This window comes from Lynx canadensis, chromosome B1 (genome assembly GCF_007474595.2).
Source record: "Lynx canadensis isolate LIC74 chromosome B1, mLynCan4.pri.v2, whole genome shotgun sequence".
In the NCBI taxonomy this organism is placed as follows: Eukaryota; Metazoa; Chordata; class Mammalia; order Carnivora; family Felidae; genus Lynx; species Lynx canadensis.
In genome coordinates this window covers 49,067,431-49,077,351 of record NC_044306.2, presented here as the reverse complement: position 1 = coordinate 49,077,351, position 9,921 = coordinate 49,067,431, and the positions used below count along the sequence as shown (strand labels likewise).

General features: G+C 43.9%; 1 non-coding gene across 1 annotated transcript; it reads left to right on the top strand.

Annotated features, from left to right (window-relative positions):
- Window positions 1-298: 298 nt before the first annotated feature.
- On the top strand, window positions 299-402 carry LOC115513172. Its single transcript, XR_003968595.1, has one exon. It is a non-coding gene; the product is annotated as a U6 spliceosomal RNA (small nuclear RNA).
- The last annotated feature ends 9,519 nt before the right edge of the window (window positions 403-9,921 follow it).

The following is a 9,921-nucleotide window of genomic DNA, read 5'->3' as shown; positions in this document are numbered from 1 at the left end:
AGAGGGAAACAGAGGATCTGAAGCAGGCAGATAGTAGAGAGCCCGATGCAGGGCTCAAACTCATGAACCTGTAAGATGATGGTCTCCACCAAAGTCAGACGCTCAACTGAATGAGCCACCCAGGTGCCCCACTTATATAGTCATTTAAGCTCTATTTTATTTTTTTTTCCTAAAAACTACTTTATCTGCATCTGACAAATTTTGGTATGTTATATTTTCAATACTAGTTAAAAAAATTTTCTAATTTTCTTTGTGATGTTTTTTCTCTGACCTATATAATTAGAAGTGTGGCATTAAAGTGTTCACTTCAGCAGCACATATACTAAAATTGGAATGACACAGAGATTAGCATGGGCCCTGTGCAAGGATGGCATGCAAATTTGTGAAGCTTCCAGAAAAAGAAGAGAAAAAAGAAAAGAAAGAAAAGAAAGAAAAGAAAAGAAAAGAAAAAGAAAAGAAAGAAAAGAAAAAGTGTGGCATTAGAAGCATCTCTTTCACACAGTGTATCATTAGGTCTTACATTTTTTTTTTTAAGTCTAGTTTGACATTCTCTGCCTTTTAATTTGAGTATTTAGTTCACGTATATATAATGTAATTATTATATAATTTTTTTAAGCCCATATCTTTCTTTTTGGGTTTTTATTTGTCCTGTTTTTTTGTGTTCATTTACTCCTCTTTCCATCTATTTTTAGCTCAATTAAGTATTTTTAGTATTTCATTTTACCTCTTCTATTTGCTTTTCTGTTCTACCTCTTGGCTTTATTTTTTAGTGGTTGCTGTAAGAGTTACACTATACTTTCTTCCTTATCCTACCTTGAATTAATGTTATTTTTGTTCACATATGATGTAAGAACTTTCCACTTATCTATCTCCCTTTCATTGTGCCACTGTTATCATTCATTTTCCTTTTTTGTATGTAATAACTTCACAATGCACTGTGGTGATTATCACTTTAACAATAAATTTTCTTTTAAGGAAATCAAGAAATGAAAAGAAAAAGTATTTTATATCCTTAAACTTAACACTTATTGTTTCTTTCATTGGGTAAAAGAGTGTTGTGTGTGAAACTTAAGTTTGTAACTGGTATAATCTCCTTTCAGCCTAAAGATATTCCCTTAATATTTCTTTTTTGTGCAGGTGTGCTGGTTATAAACCTGCTCAGCTTTGTTTATATGAAAATCTCTTTTACAGTCCGTGTTTGTATGCTTTTACATGTTGACATACTTTTAATATCATATTTAAGAAACTGTTGCCTAAATCACTATTCTAAAATTTTTATATGTTGTTTTTTGATGTTTTATACTTTAGCTTTTACAATTAGGTCTATAATCCATTTTGAGTTAATTTTTGTGTATGTTAAGAGGTAAGGGCCAAGATTCATATTTTGTATATCATTATACTATTGTTCCAGTACTGCTTTTTATAAAGATTATTCTTTCTTCATTGAATTGCTTTGGCAATCTTGTTGAAAATCAATAGACAATATATAAGTGGATCTATTTCTGAACTCTCTATTCTGTCCCATTGATCTATGAGTCTATCTCTATACAAATACCACACTATCTTGATTACTATAGCTTTGTACATCTTGAAATCAGGTAGTATGTCTTTCTACTTTCTTCTATTTTTCTAATTTAAAAAAATTAATTTTTTAATGTTTATTCAATTTTTGAGAGAGAGCGAGTGAGCAGGGGAGGGACAGAGAGAGAAGACACAGAATCTGAAGCAGGCTCCAAGCTCCAAACGGTCAGCACAGAGCCTGTTGGGGTATTTGAACCCATGAACTGTGAAATCATGACCTGAGCCAAAGCCAAAGCTGGATGCTCAACTGACTGAGCCACTCAGGCACCCCTACTTTCTTCTTTTTTAAAAAACATAGTTTTGGCTCTGGGGTGCCTGGGTGGCTCAGTTGGGTGAGCATCTGACTCTTGGTTTCAGCTCCGGTCATAATCCCATGGTTTGTAGGTTTCAGCCCTGCATCCGGCTGTGTGCTGACGGTGCAGAGCCTGCTTGGGCTTCTCTCTCTCCCTCTCTGTCTGCCCCTCCCCTGCTCATGCTCTGTCTCTCGCTCTCAACATAAATAAACATTAAAAAAATAGTTTTAAAAAAGTTTGGGCTCTTCTAGGTCCTTTGCATTTCCAAACAAATTTTAGAGTAAGTTTATCTATTTCTTTAAAAATTCCTGATGGGATTTTTTTTATTAGGATTACATTCAATCTATATATCAATATGGAGTAAACTCATATTGTAACAATATTGAGTCTTCTGATCCATGAACATTGTATTTATCTACAGTTATTTAGGTCTTCCTTAAGTTCTCACAGCAATGTGATTTGCTGTTTTCTAAATCTCAGGTCTTTGCCAAATTTTTTACTAAGTATTTCACATTTTTGATATCATTGTATTACAGTTTTTCATTCCAACTTCTAGCTGTGCCTTGCTAGTGTATAGAAATACAATTGATATTTGTTTATTGACCTTGTGTTCTCAATTTTGTTTACTCATTGCTGAGTCATCTTTTTTTTTTTTTTTTTTTTTTTTTTTTTTTTTGGCAAACCCTTAGTATTCTTTACCTAGTCAATCACTGTCCTCAAATAAAGACAGTTTTACTTCTTCCTTTTCAATCTGGCATCTTCTTTTAGGATTGTCAATACATGGTTAACTCAAAGTGGTAAAAGCATACATACATCCTTGACTCTTTTCTGGTCTTAGGGGAAAGCATTAAGCCTTGTATCATTAAGAATGATGTTAACTCTAGGTTGTTTGTTTGTTTTAGGATGTTTTATAACAGATTGAGAAAGGCTCAATCTATTCCTAGTGTGTGGTGAGGTTTTTCTAATATATAAATTTTGGATTTTTTCAAATGCTTTTTCTGCATCTATAGAGAGAATCATATTATCTTGTTTTCTATTAATGTGGCGAATTATCTTGATTTTGAGTGTTAAAACAACTTGGTATTTCTGAGATAAAACTCATTTTTGATATATTACCTTCATATTTATTGTTGGATTCAGTTTGCTAAAATTTTGTTAAGAAATTTCACTTCTAGGGGTGCCTAGGTGGCTCAGTCAGTTGAGCCTCTGACTCTTGATTTCGGCTCAGATCATGATCTCGGGGTCATGGGATTGAGCCACCCGTTGGGCTCTATGCTAAGCATGGGAGCCTTCTTAAGATACTTTCTCTCAAAAAAAAAAAAAAAGATTCTCTCTCTCTCTCTCTCTCTTCCTCTGCCCTTCTCCCCTGCTTGTGCTCTCTGTCTCTCTAAAATTAAAAAAAATTTTTTTAAAGAAATTTTGCTACTATATTCTAAGGATATTGATCTGTAGTTTTCTTTTCTTATGATTTTCTTTTCCTGTAATATGTATTAGGTTTTGTTATCAAGATAATGCTGGATTCATAGAATGAGTTAGCAAGCGTTCCCTCCTCTTCTATTTTCTGAAAGAGTTTGTATAGAATTTTTCATGTTTCTATTGTTGCCTAATGTCTCCAGGCGTAATTGCATGTAGGGTGCTGTTTAGCATTAAAGATAATGAACATAAATTTATTTTCAAATCATATTCTAGGTCATTCCAAACTTTCTGGCTGACTTCATGTCAGATCTGATTGTGTGGAAAGGAAGTATGACTTAGAATAGATGAAACACAGGTAGTAGACATTTTAATACTTAATAGTTTGTGCCTCACCCCAGAGGATTTAGTTGGGTGCCCATTTTGGACTTAGGGAAAAGACCATTGGGAGTTTGGTGGGCACCTGGCTTCCTTTGTAAAGCCCCCAGCTTTCACAGCAGAGATTATGCTCCTGTCTCTAACCCCTGTATTGCTCTTCCTAATCCCTAATCCTAAATATGTGCCTTGTCACATGTTTAGTGACAAGGCAGCTGGGCCAGAGAAGCCCGGCAGGCCCTGAGATTGGCGCCTTGTTACAGCTGTGTCAATAGCTTGCTCTGAGTCCTTGAACAAATCTGTTTCTGAGGACCTCAGCTTTCTCAGGTGCAAAGCACAGGCCCAAATGAACCCCCAATCCTATCCTTCTGTAAGAAGCACCTCACCATAGCTGGCTTCCGTACATTCTGGGTTCAAATCCGCATAACTTCTACATGGCCTTGAGTGAATTACTTTACTTTTCTCAGCCTTGTTTTCTGGCCTATAAAATGAAAATACTTTCAGTTTGTGAGAATTGGATGAGATACTATACACCGATTTTATTTTATTTTATTAGTTTTTAAATGTTGTATTTATTTTTGGTGAGACAGGGCACAAGCAGGGAAGGGGCAGAGAGCCAGTGGAGGAGAGGATCTGAAGCGGGTTCTGTGCTGACCGCAGCGGGCCTGATACAGGGCTCGAACTCACAAGCCACGAGATTATGACCTGAGCGAAAGTTCGACGCTCAGTGGACTGAGCCACCCAGGCGCCCCGAGATACTGCACACAAATTTTAAAGAACATAGTTTGCTTTCTCTCTTACACCTGTGGTTCTCAAATTTTCTTTGGAGCACCAGAATTCCCTGGGGATTTCTCCCCCTCACTCCTCCCTGTGCTGCCCCCTCTGTGATTCTGAAGCGGGCAGTGGAAGCCTGCAGCCTGCATTTCTAGGGCCTCCTGGGTGGTTGTCCCTGCTAAGAGCACTGCCCTAACCTCTGTAACATCTCCCACCACATCAAACACAGAGCCTTGCACTTTGAAGTGTGCACAAGAAAATAAAAGGACCGGGTAGGTGATGGCAAGGAAAACAAATAACCTGTGCTTCTGCAGGTCAAGCAATCCCCTGGGAGGCTGCTCAGCGTCCCTCCAGGCCCTCCCCAGCCCCGCCCCAGCGCTGCTGGAAAGGGCTGCGTGATCCCACCGTGTTTGTCAGCTCCCTGCTCGCGTCTCCTCTGGCTCTGTTTTGACAGGTGTGTCCAAGGCTGGCGCAGCACATGTTGCCAGCACAGCCCGGGCCAGGGAGGAGGAGCCGGAGGAAGGCGCAGAGGCTCAGCCCAGGCTGGAGGGGCGGTGAAGTGGCCTGGGGAGGAATGGTGGGCAGGCCCAGGGTTTGTAGACATAACCCAGTCCTAAGGCCCCCAGGAAGCCCCCTTGCTGTCTCCTTAGAAGGAAGCCCAGGAGCTCCAAGGCTTTGCAAACCTGGCGGGGAGTAAAACACCTGATGGCAAAGGCCATGATTCTGATCCAGTGATGAGAAATCTCGCAGGTTATCACCTCTTAGTCCGGGTTCAGACTTTAACGCCTCGGCCCTGGCAAGTTCCAGGGGAGCAACCAAGCAGGGCGGGAGGAAGAGCACTTGGTCAGAATTGCAGGATAGAGAAATCCAGCGCATTCCAGGTGACTTCCTGATGGCGTCAAGACCCGGCCACTCTGTTCCCTGGTAGAGGAACCAACGGTCAGAGATGCATGGTGTCAGCCTGCAATCCCACTACAAATGGAGGGCCCAGCGGGGCAGAAGCCTGCCCCGTTGCAGTTCCGTGTCCGCAAAGGAATTCTATCATGGAGCCCACCCAGTCATCCCACGTGATGCAGGTGGATCACAGAGTTTTTGCACAGAACAGTGTATCGATTCATGGTGTTTGCTGCAGGCTTTATCGTTCCAACTGCCCTCCCCACCAACACCTGTCGGCTCTCGGGCTTTCCAGAACCTTAAAAGGGTCTGGACATTCTGAAGGGTCACGTTAGTAGCGAGGGCTATTTGATGAGGTGGGAATAGAGAGAGAGACCCGCGGGTACTTTCTGGGGAATGTGCGTCAGGAGCCCAATGGTCGTGACCAACGGCAAAGTGGCCTGAGAAGTGGAGTTTACAGCACAACCAGAGATGTGAGAAGTTGAGGGGACCAGGACCTGAGCTCTAGTCCCAGGTGGGTGACAAACTCCTCACCTCTCTCAGCCTTTGCTGTCTCTCTTGGAAAGTAGGCTGAGCCTGGTGATTCACCAGCTCTCTCTTGGCTCTAATGATATAGGGAATATGGCAGTGGGACCTGCAAGGGCTCCCATTCCGACCACTCATCTGCAGTGGGCAGTGGTGACCGCCACTCAAGAAGGTCTGCATCTGTATAATGCACATGATAACGGCTGCTAATCGCCTGACCACCACTGCCAGGTACTGGGGACTGAGCTGTGTCTCCATGAAATCCATGTGCGGAAGCCCTAACCTTCAGTGCAATTGTATCTGGAGAAAAGGTACTAGGAGGTAGCTGAGGTTAAATGAGGTCTCTTAAGGGTGGGGCCCTAATCTGTTAAGACTGTGGCCTTATGAAAAAAGGAAGAGAGTGCTCTCTCTCACTCCCTCTCTCCCCTCCCCTTCTTTCCCTACCCCACACCCTGGACCAGGTGAGGACACAGCCATCTGCAAGCCAGGAAGAGCTGGCATCTTGCTCTGGGACTTCCTAGCCTCTGGAACCCTGAGAGAATTAATTTCTATTGGTTGAGCCACCCAGCCTCTGTTATGGTGGCCTGAGCTGACCAGTGCACCAAGCAATTGGCCAAGTGCACTGTTGAAAAGAAAACCCCAGGCCCAAAATGGTGGTACCTGGGCCAGGCCAGATCATCAGACCTGGGCTTAGTACCTAACCTAATTGCAATTTCAGTCTCCCCCAGAAATGTAAATCTTAATCTGTCAGTCGGGAATTTTTCTGATAACAGCAATGAGGTAATCTGTGGACCTGGGCCCTCTCCATCCCCCAAAGGAAGATGAGGTAATCTGTGTAATAAAACCCTTTGCCCTTCCCACTAGGGGAAGGTGATTTTGCCTGAAATAATCCTTTCTTTTCTTTTGCTTATAATTTTTCTGCCCTACCCTCATTCCTCCAAAAACTTTCCATTTTGGGGTGCTTGGGTGGCTCAGTCGGTTAAGCATCTGACTCTTGATTTTGGCTCAGGTCACGATCTCACGGTTCATGAGACAGAGCCCCCCTCGGGCTCTGTGCTGACAGTGCGGAGCCTGCTTGGGATTCTCTCTCTCTTGTTCTCCCCTACTCGTGCTCTGGGTCTCAAAATAAATAAATAAACATTAAAAAAAATAAAAACAAGGGGCTCCTGGGTGGCTCAGTTGGTTGAGCGTCTGACTCTTGATTTCAGCTCAGGTCATGATCCTGGGGTCACGGGATCGAGCCCCACATCAGGCTCTGTGCTGAGCACAGAGCCTGCTTAAGACTGTCTCTCTTCTCTCTCTTTCTCTCCCCCTCTGCCCCTGCTCATGTTCTCTCTTTCTCTAAAATAAATAGAATGAAAAAAATAAATAAAAATTAAAAAATAAAAATAAAACAAAACTTTCCATGTTGTACAACTCCTTACAGTGTCCCTCTCTTCGCTAGATGGGGTACTGCCCGATTCAGTGAATCACTTGATAAAGCCAACTAGATCTTCAAATTTCATCAGCTGAATTTTTTTTTTTTTTATATAGTATCCTTACTTAATCCCCTCAACGACCTCAGGAGGTAGGTGCAATTGTAATCCCCATTTTACAGGGACGGAAACAGAAGCATAGAGAGGGTAACTTGCCCAAGGCTGTTTTAATAGAGGTACATCTAAAAACTCATTATCTATGTGACTTTGGGAAGCTAATCTCTCCAAACCTCCGCTTCCCCATCCATAAAGGGGGAATAATAATAGTATATATGGATACAATAGCTGCATTACAAGTTGTAGTGAGGACTAGATGTGTGAATATATGTAAAGTGTTGGGTCACCTGGTTCGCTCAGTCAGAGGAGCGGGTAACTCTTGATCTCGGGGTTGTGAGTTCAAGCCCCACGTTGGGTGCAGAGATTATTAATAAATAAGTAAATAAGTGAACTTAAATTTTTTAAAATATATGTAGAATGCTTAGAATGGTATTCTGTTGCATAAATCCCCCACTGGTGTCTGCTATTATTGTTGCTATGATTCTCCTTATTCCTTTATTGCCAACCACAGATTTATGGCCAGCTTCGCTCAGGGCCAGTCTGGCTCTTCTGCCTCTAATTTGACCACAAGACTCTCTCCCTGTGTGGTCCCAGCCCACTGGATCAAGGTGGATCCTGGACGGACCCCCAGGGTTGGCAGTTCAATTGCTATCCTAGGGTTGGGAATGAGCAATCAAAGGACAGGGTCCTTGCGGGGGAGAGCAGTAACCCAGTTAAGCTGAGCCTTATGCACACAGAAGATGATGGTCAGGAGAAAGGGGACAGAGGGGAGCAGAGAGGAGAGGTCAGTGGCCACCGAGAGAAGGTAAGAGACCAGTCACCCTCGGCAGTGAAGACAGAAGCCTGAGAGGCTGGCAGCCTCCCACGGGTAGCAAGCCCAAGACCCGGCTGTTCTTCAGCATCTGTAGCTCTGATTTTGCCTGCTGTGCCTATTTCATAAATACTCTCTCTCTTCCTTCCTCGGTAGGGCTTGAGAGGACTTCCCTGACCAGGGAAGGTGGAGGTATGCACCTGCGGGGGGCGGTGACAGCACAGGTGGGCTCAGGTGCGTGCCTCACCCTCGCCTGCGAATCAAGCTGAACTTCACCCTCCAAATCACACAGCCGGGGATGCTGGTGGCCAACAGTCTAGGACACATGAGTTTTCTTACGTCTTTATTCTTACGTTATTGAGTCACTAGGTTTTTGTTGTTGATTTATTTTGAGAGAGAGAGTATGTGCACGCATGAGTGGAGGAGGGGCAGAGAGAGGGAGAGAGAGAGAGAATCCCAAGCAGGCTCTGCACGGTAAGTGCAGAGCCTGACACGGGGCTCGAACTCACGAACTGTGAGATCATGATGTGAGCCGAAACCAAGAGTCAGACGCTTAAGCAACTGAGTCACCCAGGTGCCTCATCTGTGTCTAATTTATAAATTAAACGCTATCATCGGTATGTATATTTGGAAAAAAGGCAGAATACATATGGGGTTCAGTACTATCTGTGGTTTCAGGCATCTAATGGGGGTCTTGGAACCCCTCACAGATAATGGGAGACTATTGTATAGCCTCTTGGTTTTGTTTCTGTGGAGAAACCTTACTAACACGCAACACTTCCCCCTCCCTTCCAAAAAACAAAATCGAAACAGGGCATAGGACTTGTACTGGGCTGTGTTTTACTAGCAAGTGAACATACTATGCTACCATAGACCGAATATTTGTGTCTCCCCCAAATTTATGTGTTGAAATCCTAACCTCCGCTGTGATGGAATTAGGAGGTGGGGTCTTTGGAAGGTGTTTAGGTCTTGAGGGTGGAGCCCTCATGAATGGGATTAGTGCCTTTAGAAAAGTGACCCCAGCGAGCTCCCTCTCCCCTCCTGCCATGTGAGGGCACAGTGAGCAGATGGCCATCTATGAACCAGGAAGCAGGGCCTCACCAGGCCCTAAGTCTGCTGGCACCTTGATCGTGGACTTTCAGCCTCCAGAACTGGGAGAAATAAATGTCTGCCGTTTGTAAGTCACCAGTCTGTGGTACCCGGTTAGAATAGCCAAAATGGACTAAGACATGTGCTTTCAAAGCCAGCCCCCGAGGGCAGAGCTCCCTCCTACACTCTGGCTTCCTGGAGCAGACCTGGCTGATTCACAGGGGACCCAGCTGTCCTCTGTTTCCTGTGGATCCTGGAGAGGCAGGCTTTCGGGGGCAGATCTGGCCCGATCTCTTTCTGCTTTTCTGTTTTATCTGCAGAACAGGGAGGGTGAAGTTGTCACTCAGATTGTCTAGGGCTCCATTTAGCCTGTTGCAAGAATAATAGAACTCACCTTGTTTCTCACTGGGTTCCTGCTCTTTATGGGTGGTTCCCTCACATGCGCTTGGTCCCTGGCCCCCAGAGGACCGCTGTGAATTCCTGCCACAGCTCTGTGTCTCTAGATTGAGGGGCAGGGGGTTAGGGCCAAACTCTACAGTGAATATCTAGGGGACCCTTCGTCCACCGGTTCCCCTTCAAAGTCCAAGTGAGGCAGAGCCCCTTCAGGCATTATGCCCCTGGTTGGGCAAAAAGG